A 22,402-nucleotide genomic window follows, 5' to 3' on the forward strand; every position below is an offset into this window, starting at 1 on the left:
GCTGATCTCCCTGTGCTATGTGGCTGCTTCCCACTAGCTATCTCTTTTGGTAGTATATATAAGTCCATGCCACTCTCTCACTTCATCCCAGCTTACCCTTCCCCCTCCGAGTGTCCTCAAGTCCATTCTCTACAACTGCCTCTTTATCCCTGTCCTGCCCCTACGTTCTTTTTTTTTTCAGCTTTAAAAAGGAATCAAATTCTGATACATGCTACAACATGGATCCATCGTGAAAACATTATGCTAAGGGAAATAAGCCAGACACAAAAGCACAAATATTGTATGTTTCACCTTAAACGAGGTACCTAGGATAGTCAAATTCATAGAGACAGAAAGTAGAATAGTAATTATCAGGGGTGAGGGGGAGAAGGGAATGAAGAATCATTGTTTTTTCTTTTCTTTAAAATGAAAAGCAATGATTTTTATTATTGAGGTATAATTGACATATTATATTAGTTTCAGGTGTACAACATAATGATTTAATACTTGTATATATTGCAAAATGATCATCACAATAAGACTAGTTAACATCTGTCACCACAGTTAGATACATAATTTCTTTTTCTGACAGGAAATTTTCAGATCTACTCTCTTAGCAACTTTCAAATATATAATACAGTATTACTAGCTGTCGTCACCATGCCATGCATTATATTCCCAGGACTTATTAATCTCTTTCTTAAAAAATTTTATTTATTTTTTTATACAGCAGGTTCTTATTAGTCATCAATATTATGAACATCAGTGTATACATGTCAATCCTAATCACCCAATTCATCACACAACCACCCATACCACTCTGCTGCTTTCCCTGCTTGGTGTCCATATGTTTGTTCTCTATATCTGTGTCTCAATTTCTGCCCTGCAAACCAGTTCATCTGTAGCATTTTTCTAGGTTCCACATATATGCATGAATATATGATATTTGTTTTTCTCTTTCTGACTTACTTCACTCTGTATGACAGTCTCTGGATCCATCAACATCTCAAAAAATTACCCAATTTTGTTCCTTTTTATGGCTGAGTAATATTCCATTGTATATATGTACCACAAATTCTTTATCCATTTGTCTGTTGATGGGCATTTAGGTTGCTTCCATGACCTGGCTAATGTAAATAGTGCTGCAATGAACATTGGGGTGCATGTGTCTTTTTGAATTATGGTTTTCTCTGGGTATATGCCCAGTAGTGGGATTGCTGGATCATATGGTAATTCTATTTTTAGTTTTTTAAGGAACCTCCATACTGTTCTCCATAGTGGCTGTATCAATTTACATTCCCACTAACAGTGCAAGAGGGTTCCATTTTCTCCACATCCACTCCAGTATTTGTTGTTTGTAGATTTTCTGATGGTGCCCATTCTAACTGGTGTGAGGTGATACCTCATTTTAGTTTTGATTTGCATTTCTCTAATAATTAGTGATGTTGAGCAGCTTTTCATATGCTTCTTGGCGATCTGTATGTCTTCTTTGGAGAAATGTCTATTTAGGTCTTCTGCCCATTTTTGGATTGGGTTGTTTGTTTTTTTAATATTGAGATGCATGAGCTGTTTATATATTTTGGAGATGAATGCTTTGTCTGTTGATTCGTTGGCAAATATTTTCTCCCATTCTTAGGGCTGTCTTTTTGTCTTATTTATGGTTCCCTTTGCTGTGCAAAAGGTTTTAAGTTTCATTAGGTCCCATTTGTTTATTTTTGTTTTTATTTCCATTACTCTAGGAGGTGGATCAAAAAAGACGTTGCTGTGATTTATGTCAAAGAGTGTTCTTCCTATGTTTTCCTCTGAGAGTTTTATACTGTCCGGTCTTACATTTAGGTCTCTAATCCATTTTGAGTTCCCTTGTATGTTATTTGTCATTTTTCTCTTGCTGCTTTCAATAATTTTTATTTGTCTTTAATTTTTGCCAATTTGATTACTATGTGTCTTGACATGTGTCTCCTTGGCTTTATCCTGTGTGGGACTGTCTGTGCTCCCTAAACTTGGGTAGCTATTTCCTTTCCTATGTTAAGGAAGTTTTCAACTATAATCTCTTCAAGTATTTTCTCAGATCTTTTCTCTCTCTCTTCTCCTTCTGGGTCCCCTATGATAAGAATGTTGCTGTGTTTAATGTTGTCCCAGAGGTCTCTTAGGCTGTCTTCATTTCTTTTCATTATTTTTTCTTTATTCTCTTCCACAGCAGTGAATTCCACCATTCCCTCTTTCAGATCACTTATCCATTCTGTTGCTTCAGTTATTCTGCTATTGGTTCCTTCTAGTGTAGTTTTCATTTCAGTTATTGTATTGTACATCTCTGTTTGTTTGTTCTTTAATTCATCTAGGTCTTTGTTAAACATTTCTTGTATCTTCTTGATCTTTGCCTCCATTCTTTTTCCGAGGTGCTGGCTCATCTTCACTATCATTATTCTGAATTCCTTTTCTGGAAGGTTGCCTATCTCCACTTCATTTAGTTGTTTTTCTGGGGTCTTATCTTGTTCCTTCATCTGGTACATAGCCCTTTGTCTTTCATCTTGTCTATCTTTCTATGAATGTGGTTTTTGTTCCACAGGCTGCAGGATTGTATTTCTTCCTGCTTCTGCTGTCTGCCCTCTCCCCTAGGTTCTTCATAACCATTTATTTCCCTTTAGATTACATATATATGTGTCAGCATATGGTATTTGCTTTTCCTCTTTCTGACTTACTTTACTCTGTATGAAAGACTCTAGGTCCATCCATCTCAATACAAATAACTCAATTTCCTTTCTTTTTATGGTTGAATAATATTCCATTGTATATATGTCCCACCTGTTCTTTATCCATTCATCTGTTGATGGGCACTTAGGTTGCTTCCATGTCCTGGCTATTGTAAATAGAGCTGCAATGAACATTGTGGTACATGACTCTTTTTGAATTATGGTTTTCTCAGGGTATATTCCCTGTAGTGTGATTGATGGGTCACATGGTAGTTCTATTTTTTGTTTTTAAGGAACCTCCATACTGTTATCCATAATTGCTGTATCAATTTACATTCCCATCAACAGTGCAAGAGGATTCCCTTTTCTCCCTCTCCAGCATTTACTGTTTTTAGATTTTTTGATGATGGCCATTCTGACTGTTGTGAGGTGATACCTCATTGTAGTTTTGATTTGCATTTCTCTAATGATTAATGATGTTGAGCATTCTTTCATGTGTTTGGTGGCAATCTGTATATCTTCTTTGGAGAAATGTCTATTTAGGTCTTCTGCCCATTTTTGGATTAGATTGTTTGTTTTTTTGATATTGAGCTGCATGACCTTGTAAACTTTGGAGATTAATCTTTTGTCAGTTACTTCATTTGCAAATATTTTCTCCCATTCTGAAGACTGTCTTTTCATCTTGTTTATGGTTTCCTTTGTTGTGCAAAAGCTTTTAAGTTTCATTAGGTTCCATTTGTTTATTTTTTATAACTTGGTTTTTAACTTAACAACAGGTTATGAACATATTTCAACATCAAGAAATATAATCTCCAGCATATTTTTTTAATGGCTGCATTGAATGCCATTATACAGAATAATTTACTTAACCAATTCCTTACTGGGAGACGCTGAGACTTTTTTTAATACACAATGGACTTGTGTTGTAGGAAACTGCCTTGTAACTAAATCTCTGTGTACATCCATTTTTATTCCTTAGGATACGTTCCTAGAAACTGAGTGACTAGATCAAAAGACATGTTTGTTTCAAACTTTTTTTTTTAATAAATTTATTTATTTATATATTTTTGGCTGTGTTTGGTCTTTGTTGCAGTGTGCAGTCTTCTCATTGTGGTGGCTTCTCATGTTGTGGAGCACAGGCTCTAGGTGTGCAGGCTTCAGTAGTTGTGGCTCTCGGGCTCAGTAATTGTGGCTTTCTGGCTCTAGAGTGCAGTCTCAGTAGTTGTGGCTCACGGGCATAGTTGCTCTGCGGCATGTGAGATCTTCCCAGACCAGGGCTTGAACCCGTGTCTGCTGCATTGCCAGGCAGATTCTTAACCACTGTGCCACCAGGGAAGTCCCTGTTTCAAACTTTTAAAATACACATTGCCAAATTGCCCTCCAAGTTTTCAGAAATGTATATTTCCTCCAAAAGGGTATAATGGGATTCTTGTAGAGAAACACTGAATCCCCTAGAATGCTTTCCCTGCCTCATCTACTTGCCTGTGGATTGGCTTGGCCAGCCCATCCTTTTAATGACTCCAACCAAACAGCTGCAGCTCAGTTCTTGGTCACCTCTCTTTGCCTTTCTATTTCTTTCTTTCTTTTTTTCTCTTCTTTGTTCCTTTCTCTCCTTCCTTCCTTCCTTCCTTCCTTCTTTCCTTCCTTCCTTCCTTCCTTCTTTTCTCTCTCTCTCTCTCTCTCCCCAGATTTCACTTATTCTCAAATGGTTTCACACATGTTCTGCATATTCTGGGATGTATTTCATGAACAAACTCAATGTGCTGATATCTCTTTTACCCAGATCCTGACTCTTGCCCTCTTTGAAAAGAAGTCCCACAATCTCATTAACAAACAATATAAATTCTCATCTTTCAGTATACCAGTGAAGAGAAACATTTAATATCCAAGTTGGAAAATGAAATTCCTCCTCTTTATAGGAACTGGAAGAAACCTTTCCATTAAGGCCAGGGGTGGTTACCTTATATGATCAATACCTTTCCTTTTTGGTTCAGCATTGAAGGAGGCTTTGCAGGAAATATTTATAATATTTCCTCTCAGAATGTAGAAAAATTCCTTTGCTCATCATATAACTTAGCACTTACACTGCTAAATCCTTTGCCTATGGAATGTTGATTAATCCTCATAACAATACCTCAAAAGTATGTATTATTTTTTTAACAATGGTTAAATTTTATTTAATACATGTTATATGTGTTAGATCCCATTTTATATTTTTATGTAAATTTTCACATTTAATCTTCAGAACAACTCTATGAAATAGATAGCATTATTTAACCTATTTTTTAGATGTGGAAATTAATACCTAGAGGGGTTCAGTAAGTTGCCAATTATCAGAGGTTATTTATTTTAATTTTTTAACATCTTTATTGGAGTATAATTGCTTTACAATGGTGTGTTAGTTTCTTTTGTATCATAAAGTAATCAGCTATATGTATATATATATCCCCATATCTCCTCCCTCAAAAGTACGTATTATTTTTTATCATTATTATTGTATTTTTTTGCGGTACACGGGCCTCTCACTGTTGTGGCCTCTCCCGTTGTGAAGCACAGACTCTGGACGCGCAGGCTCAGCAGCCATGGCTCACGGGCCCAGCCACTCCGCAGCATGTGGGATCTTCCTGGACCAGGGCACGAACCCGTGTCCCCTGCATAGGCAGGCGGACTCTCAACCACTGCGCCACCAGGGAAGCCCAAAAGTATGTATTATTGTCTCATTTTACATATGAAGAAAATGAGGCTTAGAATGTTTCATTCATCCACTCTGTAAATATCTGCTGAGGGTCTATCACTGATTTCAACAACATAGGAGTTGCCAGTGGTCTTAATAAGAGCCCTTTCCTTGGAGCAAAAATTTGATTGGTGTGAATTCAAAAAAGAACAGAAAAAATTATTTGGAAATAGTGATTATTGCACAGGCCAGTATTTTAAAGAGTTTTGTGTAAAGGTAAAAAGAGAAATGGGGCTATACCTATAGAGGAAACTGGGATGTCAAAAGAGGGTTTTTTTTAGTAAGATGGGATAACAGCATCCTGGAATTTCCTTAGCTGAGAGTGGAGAGGTTTTATCCATAGTAGCAGAAATCAGATATAGGAAGATGGGTGGGTGTGGAGGTGGGAATTTATGGTGCATTTCTTCTGATTCCTTCATTTTCTCAGGAAAGTAGGAAGCAAGGCCAGTAACTGAGAGAAAAGATCAGTGAGGATGTTTGAAGAGTGTAGAAAAAGCATGAGATAGTCGGGAAAGTAGACCATGAATGGACCAGGGAAGTATGGTCCAGTTGAAGGTGGTAGTCATAAATTTAATGAGGTTAGTCAGTAAGATGATGTGTTTTTCTCCAATAATATCTAACTGTATAGATGCAGGTGAGGAGAAGGCAAAGAAGTGACCATAACTACATTTGTGGTTTAGCCAAACAAGTATGTTAAAGCAAGAGAGGGACAGGAAATGAGGGATATTTGCAAGGGATTAATGACTGAATGACCATGGAATTTTAAGATGGATAATGAGTGAGAAGAGGCCATGAAAGTGATGAGGGATGGTGAAACACTTGTAGATCAACAGACGGGAGGCCCTGATGAGGGGTCAAAGTGCTGATGGAGTTGAAGTATCGATGGAGGCAGCATATTGGAAGGGTAGAAGATGGTGGTCAGAGTGGGAGAGTCGAAACTGGAAAATGGAAGTAAATTATGTTCCCAAGATCACACAATAGTATGCTGCAAATTCAGGATTTGAACCAAGTCTCTCTTCTCCCAGAGCCCACCCAGCAGTACCCTGAGGGCAAAGTGGGAGTTGCATCAGCTCAGAGAGTCACATTGGCTTTTGTGGTATCTTTCATGCAAATGAGAAGCCAGAGCTTTCTAAGGGCAACTATTTATAGCTCCTCACAGGCCTGCCATGCAACGTTTCTCCTCCCTTTCTCCTCCCTTCCACTTCTTACAGAAATACCAACTGGTTGAAACGGGCTTTTGGCTGGTTCCATGGTGAACATATGTTTGCTGATGACAGGAAACAGACAAGGCCAGCTAATGTGAAAATATGGGGGTCCCTTATGAATTGGGAGTTTAAATACCAGTTTCTGGTGTTTGTGCCTGTGTCATTTTCTCCATGAAACTGATCCTTATCTTTCCAGCTCCATATCTCCCCTGGGGGTGCTTGGTAAGGGCACCCACCCTCTTCAGATATTAACCATCCTCTAACAGCAAAACCGTGACGGGTTTCACGTGGTGTCAGATGTTGGGCAGAGTTAAACACGAAACAGACACCAAGGCACATTGAGATCCTGAGGCAGACTGACGGCAGCCCAGGAATGCAGAGATTGAGGCCCGGTTTCCTATGTGAATGCCGACATATGAAGGTTAACTCTAAACTTCCTGACTGTTGTCTGATCACAGCAGGGTGTCATGTATTCTCCCTCTAACACTCTCTCTCTCTCTCATTCTCTCTCACACACAAATGCATGCATACACCAGAAAACCTGGAGGAGTGTGCTCAGGCTTTTTGAAAGCTGTGTGTCTGGAGGCCACATACCGTGAATTTCAAAAGTAGTGAAAAATATATAATCTCTAAATATACATATACCCACTCTTTCAGATTCTTTTCCCATATAGGTTATTACAGAATATTGATAAGAGTTCCCTGTGCTACACAGTAGGTCCTTATTAGTTATCTATTTTATGTATAGTAGTATGTATGTGTCAATCCCAATCTCCCAGTTTATCCCTCTCCTCCCCTTTCCCCCTGTTAACCATAAGTTTGTTTTCTACATCTGTGACTCAATTTCTGTTTTCACTTTGCTGTACAGCAGAAACTACCACAACATTTTAAATCAACTATACCCCAATAAAAATTTAAAAATAAAAATATGAACACTGTAAAAAATATGTGTATATAATCTCTAGTCCTCAGAGATGACAATAATCATTTAGATGAGAATGATCAAAGAAACAACAGGATTTATTGCTATTGTGAATTTGGGATATTTTGGAGTTGTGGCCTTTCAAATGATCCCATAATCTGGCAAAGGCTCCCTCTCTCCCCTGGGGGTCTCAGAGAAGAAGGCCTGTGTCTGCCACAGCCTCCCCGGTGTGGGTGTGCCCTCAGTGAGAGATGCAGCTTCCCCCTCGAGGACGTAGAGAAGCTTGGCTTCTGTCCAAGAGGAATTGTATACCTCATTTATTTCATAGAAAAACATGACTCAAGCAGAGATGCTGGATTTATCTAGAAACGGAGGAGCAGAAAGAATAGTGCTGATGTGTGTGTGCGCATGCGCACGTTGTGGGGTGGGGAGAGCAGGGAGCCAGGGTGCCGCGGGGGAGATTCCTGAGAATTAGATGTGACTGACAGTGATAATGAAATAGAATATAAGGGTGGGGTTGGCAGGGAGCTCTAGAAACATCTAATCCAGTCTTTTCATTTATAAGGGGGAAAAACCGAGTTTGTAGAACGGAAGTGATTTGCCCACGTTTAAGGCTTTTGGCTCGATAGTGACATTTTATCTTTAGGAGCAATCCAGCCAAGATAAGTCAAGGAGAGGGCTGGCCCCAGGGGAAATTATAGTTCATAATAAGAATGTGACAATAATAATCATTTATCGAGCAACCTATACCCTTGGTACTATACTTAGGTGCTTTATATACATATTCATATCATTTAACCCTCTCAATAACCATATGAAGAAGGAAATGTTTTTCCATTTTATAAGTGAGAAAACTGAGGCTCTGAAGTGTAAGTCACGTGCTTCAGCACATCCTGCTAAGAGATGGCAAGATGGGATTTGAACCAGGTCTGTCTAGTCCCAGAACCAAACTCCTGTTTTCCACCTCCCTTGTTCCTGTTCTTTTGCTGTTTTTCATTATTCTGGGTCATAATCTTTTTTCCTCTCCATGCTAGCCTGAATCTCCTCCTGCAATATCACAGCCAGACCCAGTCTTCGGATGGCAAGTCATACACCAGAAGCTTTCAATCTCTTCTCTACCTTCCCCCAAAACTCCGTGTCTGTGTTCTCTCTCTCTCTCTCTCCACCCCCCTTTCTCAGACATATGTACATACACACACACACACACACACACACACACACACACACACACACCTCTTTGAATTAGAATAAAACTTCAAATACCCCTACTCAATACCTTAGTTATGATAAGAATTCTCTCTACACCATCTTTTTTTAAAAAAATTATTTATTTATTTTTGGCTGCGTTGGGTCTTCGTTGCTGCGTGTGGGCTTTCTCTAGTTGTGGCGAGCGGGGCCTACTCACATAATGTGGTGCGCGGGCTTCTCATTGTGGTGGCTTCTCTTGTTGTGGAGCACGGGCTCTAGGTGCATGGGCTTCAGCAGTTGTGGCACACAGGCTCAGTAGTTGTGGCACACGGGCTTAGTTGCTCCGCGGCATGTGGGATCTTCCCGGACCAGAGCTCGAACGTCCCCTGCACTGGCAGGCAGATTCTTAACCACTGCGCCACCAGGGAAGTCTGTCTCTACACCATCTTGAGGAATTCTACCTCTGTCTGAAACCCTCAGTGACAGAAGGACTATGAAGTGCCCACACCATATTTGAGTAACTCTGATGTCTAGAAAGTGATTCTTTGCAGAGGATCTTCATATAATGTCTGTTTTTTAGTTTTGATCCCTTTTTCTAGAGTTGAGTTTCATCCTTCTTCTATATTACATTCCTTCTAATACTACATACCACCATACCTCTAATGACCAGCCTATAGCCTGGCACTTGATAGCTTCTTACAAAAGGCTTTTGGATAAAATTTTCAGTGGTGGCACCAAGGGGGTAGTTGGGGGTCTTAAACTCTCCCATAAGCTCTACCAACTCTCCTCTCCAAGTCACTCCAAATAAGTTTTTTAAAATGTGAGCTTGTTATGTATTGATAAATACAGCTTCAAAGCAAATTCCCTTAATTAATACCACCTCACCTAGACTGTCATGCCAAAGACCCCCATATATAGAATGCTAGAACTGGCACCATCCCTCTTATGGGTGTTCCTTCCTTCTTGCTAAAAAATGTTGGTGGGTTTGAGATAATACATACCAACGCACTGAAGTGCTTACTCTGGCTCTTAATAGCTCTATGACATCTTGAGCCAATTTCTTAACCTCACTAGACCCTCCTTCTTCTCATCTGTAAAAGGGAATAAGAATATCTACATCTTATTGTAGTTTTGATGATTTGTTATAATGTATGTATGTAGCACTCAATAAATAAGCAGTCATAAGAAGTATCCATACTATAAAATATAGGTTCAGTGGTAATTTGGCATTATCTCTCAAGGAACATATTGTCATTTTAACAGGGACCTATGGTGTTCACAATGATTTCCTTAGATAATGACTCTAACTAAGGCCATTATAGTCATAATGATAGTCAGTGGAAGTGATGGCTTTGGTTATGGTTCTTAGGGACAGCTCTCCTTTTACACTACATTGGGACTGACCACCCCTGGAATTTTCTATGAACCTCAGAGTCACAACCAGTGTGGTCTACATAATGGCGAGCTGCTCCTCCACAGAGGCTACCAGCTTTGTACTTCCCTGGGCAATGAGTGATACTCCCATCAGGAAGCCTGTCCCAGTATATCCACAGCAGCTTTATCAAAAGGAGACCCCTCCACACTGGGCTAAGCAGAAAGAAGAGCTTACACAGGAAGCATCCTTTTCTTATATGTGCACAGCATCCTTATTCTAGAGGTTCTTGTTCAGTGACGTACCAAACCAGCACGCCCTGAATCAGGCGGCAGGGTGGAGGGAGATATGTAGCTTGAGAAATTTGTTGTGGAGATTCTGATATGTTCTCTCACCACAGCCGCCTACACATAACCCCTCCCCCTACACACAGTGGCACTTTCATCTTCCACACCCACTTGAGAATCACTGTCCCAGTTGCTTTGCATAGTACCTTTCTAAATGTACACACTCTTGTTGAGTAATTATCCAAAATAATCATCAACCATTTCATCAATGTGGATTGACTTTTTAGGGTTCTTGCTGAGTAATTGAATCTGAATGTAATGATTATGTATTTAAATAATCTTCTGTACTTTCTAGTTTAAATCCACTAAGATCACATTAGGAAGGATTCCCCAAAGAGAAAATCAATTTAGCAAAAGCCTTCAAAGCAGAGGGCCAATACCCAGCATTATGGCTACTCAGGGCTTGAAGTGGAATTAGGCCTAACCTCATTTGTCACCCCATCAAGACTGCTCCCAACTCAGGAAGATATACTGGACTTTAAAAAAATGCCTTCTTAGACACCTAATATTCAAGGAATTGGCTCTTTCCCATCCCATCTTACCTGTTTATATATCTCATTATCTCCAGAATGTCCTTTTATTAGTCCCCATCCAAGTTCCAATTGATAAGCTGACAGAAAGAGACAGGGAAAGAAGGAAGAAGAGTAGAAAGGGAGGAGGGAAGGAAGGGAGGAAGAAAGGAGTGAAAAGATGGAGAGAATATGCAGTTGTTGAGCACTTAGTATCTGCTAAGCAGCAGAAATGAGTCATAGGATTCAGCAAACATCTTCTATGAGAAGCCAGATACTGCTCAAGTGTTGATGATGTTGTCCTTGCCCTTCAGGAGATTATGTCAGTTTCTGTTGGGTAACTGAGTGCCACCAGCTGTCATACCAGCAGGATTAGATCAATTAGTGATTGAAACTCCATGTAAATAATTACATAATTTATAATTTTGTGCTGTTCTAGTTCAAAGTTACTGTAAACACATCGCAGAGTTTGAGGTGGATTCTCACCAAAGGAAACATCAATATGACTAAAGCTCTCACGTGCACTAGGCTCATGTTTGAGTCACATCCAATTCTCATATGACTCACCATTGTTAGCAATAAACCACGAATGTGACCTACTCACATCTGGATTCTGACCATTGGCTAACTATGGAAAGTGCTTACATGTCCTGCTCTGGAATAAATGAGAATAAGGGGACCAAAGCCCAGGTAGACTTCAAAAGACACTCTAGGACTCACAACTCTCTTGCTTTGGGAGGTTTGATTGAGCCAAATTTTTTACCTGGCAGGGAGCAAAAGCTAATTTGGGGAACTTTTGGAGTTGGTTCAAAGGATGAGCAGTTCTCAAGAGGAAGAGAAATTCTGTGTTGCTGGTTAGCAAATATCAAGTGCCCCATCTGTTCTGTGAGACAAAATCATCACTGTACCCATCATTTTGTGTTAGCCTCAGAAGCATGATGTGGCTGCTGCTGCTGCTGCTGCCCTGCACATATCCTCTTGGGCCTTTCATTTTGGTGCCAATGGCACTAATTTCCAATTTTTGGCATCTGCTTCTCTTTGCCTGAGGGTTTTCTCTGACCTCCAGGCATGATCTGCCCATAGGAATGGCAAATTGGGAAATGCTGAGGATTCACTGCTTCTGGAAGCAACCATCAATCAATAACTGATGGGAATGACTGGTCTCTTGCCTCTTGGGTGGGGTAACTCCAACACTCATACTTCACACTGTCTTCCAGACACAAGAATGATTAAACTCCTTCCCACAGCAGTTACCTAATTGATAATGCATTCTTTATTGGTTACCTTCTCTTCAAATCACTTCTCCACTATACTGCCACGGTTTCTTGGGATCACCTCCCAAATAAATTACTCACAGTTAAGTTCTTATCTCCAGGTCTACTTCTGAAGGATTCCAGACTAAGTCACAGGTCATCTTTTCTCACCACAGTTTATTTTTTATCACCTTGGTAGAACCAGAAGCTTAAATAATCGAAGTTCTCTTTATCCTTGATTATAAACTAGTGTTGAAAATCCAAACACCCACAGAGATGAGGCAAGTTACATAAACAGGAGAAGAGAGCTGGGTAGAAATTGTGCTAACCAGATGGTACATACTCCATCTCAAACGGCCAGCTGCTCTTCAGCCCCAGCCAATTGTTGCCATGTGGAAAAGTAGGCCCAATGTGGCCACATCAAGTTTTTCATGAGATTCCAGAAATCCATATTTTTGTGTAGAATCTCTTTATATGTAAATGTTGGCCACAAATTCAGATGCTTTCATAACATTGGACTAGCCAAATAAAACACATCTGTGAGCTATATTTGACCCAGGGACCACCAGTTTTCAATCACTATTGTAGAAATACAGCCTTTAGCTGGAAATTCATAGTTAACATTTAAAGTAACAAGAGCTGCTGCTCTTAAAATGGATTTTCACAACCATTGTCACATTTCTTCTAGCAGGTCTTATTCTCACCCCATCCCTTCATGGTTGTATCCAGCATTGCATATCTGCTCAAAAAACAAAAGAGACCCAAGTGGAAGGAGAAAGCTAATTATGGACTTGGCATCTGATTGTGGTCTGGCTTAATATGACATTCTCAGAGCCAACTGGAAAGGAAACCACCACCCAAATCCATCACGACATGTGCTATCACAGTAAGTTTAAATTGGGTGGAAATGTTGTGAGTTTAATAAAATAGAACTGCTGAGATGTACATATATATCTGGGTTTAGTTGATAGCTCTTTCAAGGGCATTGTGATGTCAAATATGTTTGGCAGGTTCAATTCTCTTAACACCACATTTGCACTGTTCTTAAGACAGGGGATGATTGAAAGCATATGTGCTAACAGTAACTATGCATAATGTGTGAAATTAATGAAAATGTAGAGGTTTCACTCTGACTTTCATGGACTTAAGCTAAGCTAGCTCTTTCTAGCTGTGTGGGGAAGAGGAGCAGAGGGTTTCATCATTTTTCCTTACTTTTCTTCTTCTTTTTTTAATTTCAGGAAACAACTTGAGGCTTTTAGCTTTCCTTTTATTTTGACATTTAGGAACCAAAGTGCATAAATAATAAGAGCTGGGACCCTGGAATCCCATCTCCTCCAGTAAGAAAAATCAGTATCCAGTGGTGCTTTTAGTTCTATGTGTCAACTAGTCACCAACTGAGAAAATGGAAAACAATGACATGCTACTGATTTAAGAGAAAATAACTTTATTTTGAGAAAAAAAGACTGTTATTAAAATAATTGAGGGCTTCCCTGGTGGCGCAGTGGTTGAGAGTCCGCCTGCAGATGCAGGGGACACGGGTTCGTGCCCCGGTCCGGGAAGATCCCACATGCCGCGGAGCGGCTGGGCCCGTGAGCCATGGCTGCTGAGCCTGTGCTCCGCAACGGGAGGGGCCACAACAGTGAGAGGCCCTCGTACCGCAAAAAAATAAATAAATAATTGAGCAGTACTCTTCAAAAGTGTCAGTCAACAAAGAGTAGGAAAGACTGAGGGACTGTCACTGATTGGAGAATACTAAGGAGACAAGACAACTAATGTAATGTGAGATCCTGGATGAGATCATGGAATTAGAAATGGATCTTAATGAAGAAAGCTGGTGAAATTTTATTAAAGTCTAGTTTAGTTATCAGTATTGTACTGAGACTAATAACTTAATTTCGATAATTGTACTATGGTTATATAAGACTTTAATGTAAGAAGAAGCTGAGCGAAGGATATATTGGAACTCTGTGTATTATTTTGGTACTTCTATTAATCTAAAACTATCTTAAGGAGATCAACCATGAAGGCAGAGTAAAAGGACATGGCACTCACCTTCCCCCTACAAAGACATAAAAAATACATCTACGAGTGGAGTAATTCTCACTGAAAACAAACTGGAAACTGGAAGAGGGGCTCCTGTACAACAAAGGCTGTAAGAAAGATACACATATAATCGGGTAGGAAGGAGAAAGAGTGATCAGGTCAGGACCTGTGCCCCTGGGAGGGAATTCAGAGGAAAAGGGGACTTACATGGGCAGACACCCATGCTGGGGAGTAAGTGGTGAGAGCCACAGATTGGGTTCCCCAGCCCTGGGGTGTTATGTGGTGGAAGATGAGCCCCCCTGGCTGGTTGGAGGACTGCTGGGAGTAACAGGAGGGCTGTGGGAAGCCTGGATACCACTTGTGAGGAGCATGCATGTGCTGGCCCACCCCCCAAGGCAGGGCAGTGAGAGGTCTGCTCTAGCAGATGGCAGATTTCCTGTGACCACCTCAGTGTGCACCCCAGCCCTAGCCGAGCGAATGCTCCAGCCCTGCTTACTTATTGTCACAGTGTAGCACTGGACCTGGGGTGGCCATGATTAGGGGGAAAACTAGACCCTGGATGCAGAGATTACGAGTCCTCAGGAAGAGCCTGGGTGGGGCAGTGGTCCTTGTTGGCACTTACTCAAACAGCACATCAGAAACAGCCCAGATCTCTGATGGAGCCTGCTCCACCACAGCTCAACCCCCAGTACACACTGAGAGTCCAAGCAGCCCTGACTGCCCTGCAGTGTGACTCCATAATAGGGCAGGGGAGGTGGAGGCTTGGGGGAGTGATTGGCTGTGAGGGACAAAGGAGACTTGCACAGGAGTCTGCATCTGAGCAGAGCAAGGGAAACAATTGCTGGCACCTGCACAGGCAGTGCATTGGAAACAGATAAGACCTCTGTCTGTGGCTGACACAAGCTGAGAGCCTGCACAGGGCACACTTGCTTCAGCACTCCCCCCACTGCTGAAGCAAGGGTCCTCGTGCAGGGAGAGGGGAAAGCACACACTTAAAGGGAACAGAGCCATCTGGGGCCCAACCCTCAGAGCTACTACTCCAGCAACTTGGAAATCAGACTCTACCCCGATAAGGCAATTATGGCCACTGAGCAGAGGGAAGTCCCATCCCATACCCAGCTCCAGCAGTAACCCCTCCATCTCCAGGCCCAGTCTCTACCCAAGTGATAGCTGTCAGCACACTCTGAGGAAAAACATGACCTGCATCCATGTCAAATCCAGCTCTCCCACCAAAGACATTGGGCACATGCAGCCTGTGTAGGAATGTTCCCACAAAAGAACAATACTTTAAGAGCATAATAGGTAACTTTTCCCTCTAAATTCACAGAGGCAGAGAAGGTTAAGCACAATGAAAAGGCCGAGGAACTAGTCTCAATTGAAAAAGCAAGAGGAGAACTCTGAAAAAATAAATATGAAATAGAAAAAAAAACTTACCAGATAAAGAATTCAAAACATTGTTAATAAAATGTTAACTGAATTAGAGAAAAGAATAGATGTACACAGTGAATATTTTAATGAGGAACTAGAAAATATAAAAAAGACCCAATCAGATATGAAGAATTCAATATCTGAGATAAAAACACATTAGAAGGAATGAATAGCAAACTGGGTGTTACAGAAGAATGTATAAGTGATCTGGAAAATAGAATAATGGAAATCACCCAATCAGAAAAACAAAAACAAAAACAAATTTTAAAAAAGAAAACAATTTAAAAGATATTTGGGATAACATAAAGTGTATCAGTGTTCACATTATAGGAGTCCCAGGAGGAGAAGAGAGAGGGAAGGGGACCAAAAATGTACTTGAGGGTGGGCTTCCCTGGTGGCACAGTGGTTGAGAGTCCGCCTGCCAATGCAGGGGACACGGGTTCATGCTCCGGTCTGGGAGGATCCCACATGCCACGGTGGCTGAGCCTATGAGCCATGGCCCCTGAGCCTGCACGTCCAGAGCCTGTGCTATGCAACAGGAGAGGCCACAACAGTGAGAGGCCCGCGTATCACCAAAAAAAAAAAAAAAAAAAAAAAGTACTTGAGGAAATTGTGGCTGAAAACTAGACAAACCTGAAAAAGGAAACAGATATCTAGGTAAAAGAAGCACAGAGGGTCCCAAACAAGATGAGTCCAAACAAACACACACCAAGACATATCACAACTAAAATGGTGAAAGTTAAAGATACACAGAGAATTCTAAAGCTAGCAAGATGAAAACAAAGAGTCATATACAAGGGAATCCCCATAGGCTATCAACTGACTTCTCTGTAGAAACTTTGTAGGCCAGAAGGGAGTGGTATGATATAACTAAAGTGTGGAAAGGGAAAAACCTGCAATGTAGGATACTCTACCCAGCAAGACTATCATTTAGAATAGCAGGAGAGATAAAGGATTCTCAGACAAGCAAAAACTAAAAGAGTTCATCGATACTAAACCTACCCTGAAATAAATGTTAAAAAGTCTTCTCTAAGTGGAAAAGAAGTCAGAATCTATAGGAAAGGGAAAATCCCACTAGAAAAAGCAAATATATAGTATGGACTGAGGATCAACCACTTAAGTAAGCCAGTATGATGATTAAGAAACAAACAAACAAAAAAATAAAAACAACTATAACTATAGTAAAAAGTTAAGAGATAAACATGAAGATTAAAATATGACATCAAAAATACAAAATGTGCGAGAGGCAAGTAAAAAATGTAGATCTTTTAGAATCTGTTTAAACTGAAATGGCTACCAGTATAAAACAAGTAGATATAGTCGTAAGTCAAGATGTATGGGCACCATGGTAACAGCAAATCAAAAATCTACATTAGATACACAAAACCTAAAAAGGAAAGGAACACAAGCATACTACTAAAGAAAATCATCAAACCACAAGGGAAGGAACAAAAAGAAAAAGATATGAACAGAGAACTACAAAAAAAGGAAAGAAAACAAGTGATAAAATGGCAATAAGTACATACTTATTAATAATTACTTTAAATGTCACTGGACTAAATGCTTCAGTCAAAAGACATAGGGTGGGATTGGATTAAAAGACCAAGATTCTGCTATATACTGTCTACAAGAGACACACTTCAGAGTTAAAGACAGCTAAAGTGAGGGGATAGAAAAAGATATTTCATGAAAATGGAAATGACAAGAAAGTAGGGGGTACCAATACTCATACCAGGCAAAATAGGCTTTAAAACAAAGGCTATAATAAGAGGCAAAGAAGGGTATTTTATAATGATAAAAGGATCAATATAATAAGAATATATTATATTTGCTAACATATATGCACCCAATACAGGAGCACTTAAATATATAAAGCAAATACAAACAGACATAAAGGGAGAAATTGACAGTAATACAATAATAGTAGGGGACTTTAACACCACACTGACATCAATGAACAGATCATACAAACAGAAAATCATTAAGGCAACAGTGGTCTCAAATGACAAAAGAGACCAGTTGAACTTAGTAGATATCTACAGGACATTCCATCCAAAGACAGCAGAATACACAATCTTTTCAAATATACATGGAATGTTATGCAGGATACATCATGTGTTCAGCCACAAAATAATTCTCAACAAGTTTAAGAGGATAGAAATTATATCAAGCATTTTTTTCTGACCTCAATGGTATGAAACTAGAAATCAATTACAGAAAGAAAAAATGGAGAAAGAACAAACATGTGCTACTAAACATGCTACTAAAAACATGCTACTAAAACACCAATGGGTCAATAAAGGAATCAAAGAGAAAATCAGAAAGTATCTCAAGACAAATGAAAATGGAAACACAATACTCTAAAATTTATGGGATGCAGCAAAAGCAGTTCTGAGATGGAAGTTTATAGCAATACAGCCTTCCTAAAAAACAAGAAAATCTCAAACAAACAGCCTAACGTACCACCTAAAAAAATTAGGAAAAAAAAGAGCAAAGCCATAAACCAGCAGAAGGGAGGAAATAATAAAGATTATAGAGGAAATAAATAAAATAGAGATTAAAAAAATAATAGAGGGTAGGAGGAGTGGCAGCGGCCAGGCAGCTCAGTTTTGCAAAGGCTCTCGGCATGCAACAGCCCACAGGCACCTGGCACGTGCCTGCCTCACCACCTTCCTGCCCAAGAGGAAGGTCAGCTCCTCCAAGGGGGTGGTGAAGGAGGAGCCCAAGAGGAGATTGGCGAGGTTGTCAGCTAAACCGGCTCCTGTAAAAGTGGAAACAAAGCCAAAAAAGGCAGCAGGAAAAAATCTTCAGACAAAAAAGTGCAAACAAAAGGGAAAAGTGGAGCAAAGGGAAAACAGGCTGAAGTGGCTAACCATGAGACTGAAGAAGACTTACCTGCAGAAAATGGAGAAACTAGAAATGAGGAGAGCCCAGCTTCTGATGAAGCTGGAAAGAAAGAAGCCAAGTCTGATTAATATCACACACCCAGTCCTATCAATGGTCCCTGTCTCCCTTCTTGTACAATCCAGAGGAATATTTTTATAAACTATTTTGTAAATGCAAGTTTTTTAGTAGCTCTAGAAACATTTTGAAAAAGGAGGGAATCCCACCTCATCCCATTTTTTAAGTGTAAATGCTTTTTTTAAAGAGGTGAAATCATTTGCTGGTTGTTTATTTTTTGGTACAATCAGAAAATAGTAGAATATTTAATATGGGAGACTTTGACTGTCTTGGGTTTCAGCTTAACATTCCACAGATGGAGAGTAGCTTTTATATCCTATAATACAAAGCATATTAAATGGCATTTTGGAGTCAGTTATGCATTTAATGTCTTAAACACTTTAAATTACTTCTCTTCCCATGTTGTTTTTGGTAAGATTGTTTCCTAAAGCAAACCACTCACCCCTTGATCTTGGCTCTCCTGGGCAGAATTTTGTGCACTCTGTAACATCTTTGGTCATGGTAGTCCAGTTCTTCTAGTAACTGTTAATGTGCTGTGAATGATTGACAATTTGAGTATGTAGTGTACATGATATTAAATTGTGAATTAGTGGGACTTACAATGTAACAGCATACCAATATTTGAAGATATTGGTACTTGATATCCTGTGAAGGAAAATTTGCTTCCAAATTTTAAACTGGAAAGTCACTGGAATAACTGTTCAGAAAAGAATCACGACTACATGATTTTTTAGATTTTTGGTATGTATGTTGAGAATTGTGTACAAATTGAAATTTCTGTGTACTGATCCTCAAAACAACCAATAAAATCTCAATTATGAAAGAATTTCTTGAAGCACACACACACAAAAAAAACATTAGAAACGATCAATGAAACCAAGAGCTGTATTTTGAAAAGATAAACAAAATTGATAAACTTTTAGGCAGGCTAAACAAGAAGGAGAGAGAGAGGACCCAAATAAACAAAATAAAAAATGAAAGAAGAAAAATAAGAACCAATATCACATAAATACAAAAAATCATAATGGAATACTACAAACAGTTATATGACAACAAATTGGACAACCTAGAGGAAATGGACAAATTTCTAGAAATATACAACCTGCCAAGACTGAATCAGGAAGAAACAGATAATTTGAACAGACAAATCACTAGTAGTGAAATTGAATTTGTAATAAAACAAAACAAAACAAAAAAACTCCCAGCAAAAAAGTTCAGAACCAGAGAGCTTCACAGGGGAATTCTACCAAACATATAGAGAAGAGCTAATTCTTATCCTTCTCAAACTATTCCAAAAAATTGACAGGATGGAACACTCCCAGATTTATTCTAAAAGGCCACAATTACCCTGATACCAAATCCAAACAAAGACACTACAAAAAAGAGAGAACATTACAGGCCAATGTCTTTGATAAATATATGCAAAAATTCTCCACAAAATATTCATGAAGCGAATTCAACAAAATGTAAAAAGGATTATACACCACGGTCAAGTTGGATTTATTCCAGGGACACAGGAAGTTTCAATATTTGTATATCAATCAATGTGATACACCACATTAACAAAAGAAAGGATAAAAATCACATGGTCATCTCAATAGACACAGAAAAAACATTTGACAAAATTCAACATCAATTCATGATAAAAAATGGGTATGGAGGAACATCTCAACATAATAAAGGCCATTTATGACAAACCAACAGCTAACATCATCATCAATGATGAAAAGTTGAAAGTCTTTCCTTTAAATTTACAAACAAGACAAGGATACTCACTCTCTCCACTTCTATTTAACGTAGTATTAGAAATCTTGGCCACAGCAATCAGACAAGAAAAAGAAAAGGTATCCAAATTGGAAGGGAAGAAGTTAAACTGTCACTATTTGCAGATGATGACATACTCTATGTAGAAAACCCTAAAGTCTCCACCAAAAAACTATTAGAACTAGTAAATGATTTTAGCAAAATTGTAGAATACAATATTAATATACAGACATCTATTGCTTTTCTATACACTATTAATGAACTATCAGAAAGAAAGTAAAAAAGATTCCATTTAAAAATCACATGAAAAACATAAAATATCTAGGAAAAAATGTTAAGCAAGGAGGTGAAAGACCTATACTCTGAAAACTATAAGACATTGATGAAGGAAATTGAAGATTATAAAGAAATGGAAAGATATCCTGTGCTCTTGGATTAGAAGAATTAATAATATTAAAATGGCCATGTTATTCAAAGCAATACACATATTTAATGCAATCTCTATCAAAATACCCATGACATTTTCCACAGAACCAGAACAAATAATCTTAAAATACATATAGAACCACAAAAAATGAGCAACCCCCCGCCCCAAAAATACCAAATCAAAAAAAAAAAAAGAGAAAAAAACCAAACTGCTGAAGCAATCTTGAGGAAAAAGAACAAAGCTGGAGGTATCACTCTTCCAGACTTCATACTATACTACAAAGCTACAGTAATCAAATAGCATACTACTGGCACAAAAACGACACTTAGGTCAAGGGAAGAGAATAGAGAGCCCAAAAGTAAACCCATGCACCTATGGTCAATTAATCTATGACAAAGGAGAAAAGAATATACAATGGAGAAAAGACAGTCTCCTCAATAAGTGGTGTTGGGAAAACTGGACAGCTACATGTAAAACAATGAGACTAGAACATTCCCTCACACTATATACAAAAGTAAACTCAAAATGGATCAAAGACCTAAATGTAAGACCTAAACCCATAAAATTCCTAGAAGAGAACATAAGAAGAGCACTTTTTGACATAAATTATAGCAATATTTTTTGGATATTTCTCAAAAGCAAAAATGAACAAATGGGACCTAATTAAACTTAAAAGCTTTTTCACAGCAAAGGAAACCAGTGTCAAAACAAAAAGATCATCTATAGAATGGGAGAAAATATTTGCAAATGATATTACAGACAGGGATTAATATCCAAAATATACAAAAACTCATGTAACTCAACATGAAACAAACAACCCAATCAAAAAGTGAGCAGAAAACCTGAATAGACATTTTTCCAAAGAAGACATACAGATGGCTATTAGGCACATGCAAACATGCTTAACAACACTAATTATTAGTGAAATGCAAATCAAAACTACAGTGCGATATCACCTCACAGCTGTCATAATGGTTATCATCAAAAAGACCAAAATAACAAATGTTGGTGAGGATGTGGAGAAAAGGGAACCCTTGTGAACCGTTGATGGGAATGTAAATTGGTGCACCACTATGGAAAACAGTATGGAGGTTCCTCAAAAATCTAAAAATAGAACTACCATATGATTCAACAATTCCACTTCTGAGTATATATCTGGAAAAGATGCAGGCAGACTCTCAACCACTGTGCCACCAGGGAAGCCCCTGGAAAAGATGAAAACAGTAATTCAAAAAGATACATGCACCCCAATGTCATAGCAGTACTATTTACAATAGCCAAGATATGGAAGTAAACCAAGTGTCCATCAATAGATAAATGGATAAAGATGTGATATATATGAATATTAATCATTAAAAAGAATGAAATTCTGCCACTGCCAGCAATGTGGATGGACCTAGAGAATATTATGCTTAGTGAAATAAGTCAGAGAAAAACGAAATCCGTATAATATCACTTATATGTGGAATCCGAAAAGTAATACAAACATTCATATATAGCAAAACAGAAACAGACTGACAGATATAGAAAACAAACTAGTGATTAACAGTGGGGAAGGGGAGGGAGCGAGGCAGGATCCC

General features: G+C 38.9%; 1 pseudogene across 1 annotated transcript in view; it reads left to right on the plus strand.

Moving 5' to 3' along the window:
• The window catches only part of LOC309825659 (non-histone chromosomal protein HMG-14-like), a 93,830-nt pseudogene extending 75,185 nt beyond the window's left edge, over positions 1–18,645 (plus strand). The window contains exon 2 of the transcript in view: positions 18,243–18,645. The product of the transcript in view is annotated as a non-histone chromosomal protein HMG-14-like (transcript). The remainder of the gene's footprint in view (positions 1–18,242) is intronic.
• The last annotated feature ends 3,757 nt before the right edge of the window (positions 18,646–22,402 follow it).

Source organism: Grampus griseus (assembly GCF_964374135.1).
Source record: "Grampus griseus genome assembly, chromosome: 8".
NCBI lineage: Eukaryota > Metazoa > Chordata > Mammalia > Artiodactyla > Delphinidae > Grampus > Grampus griseus.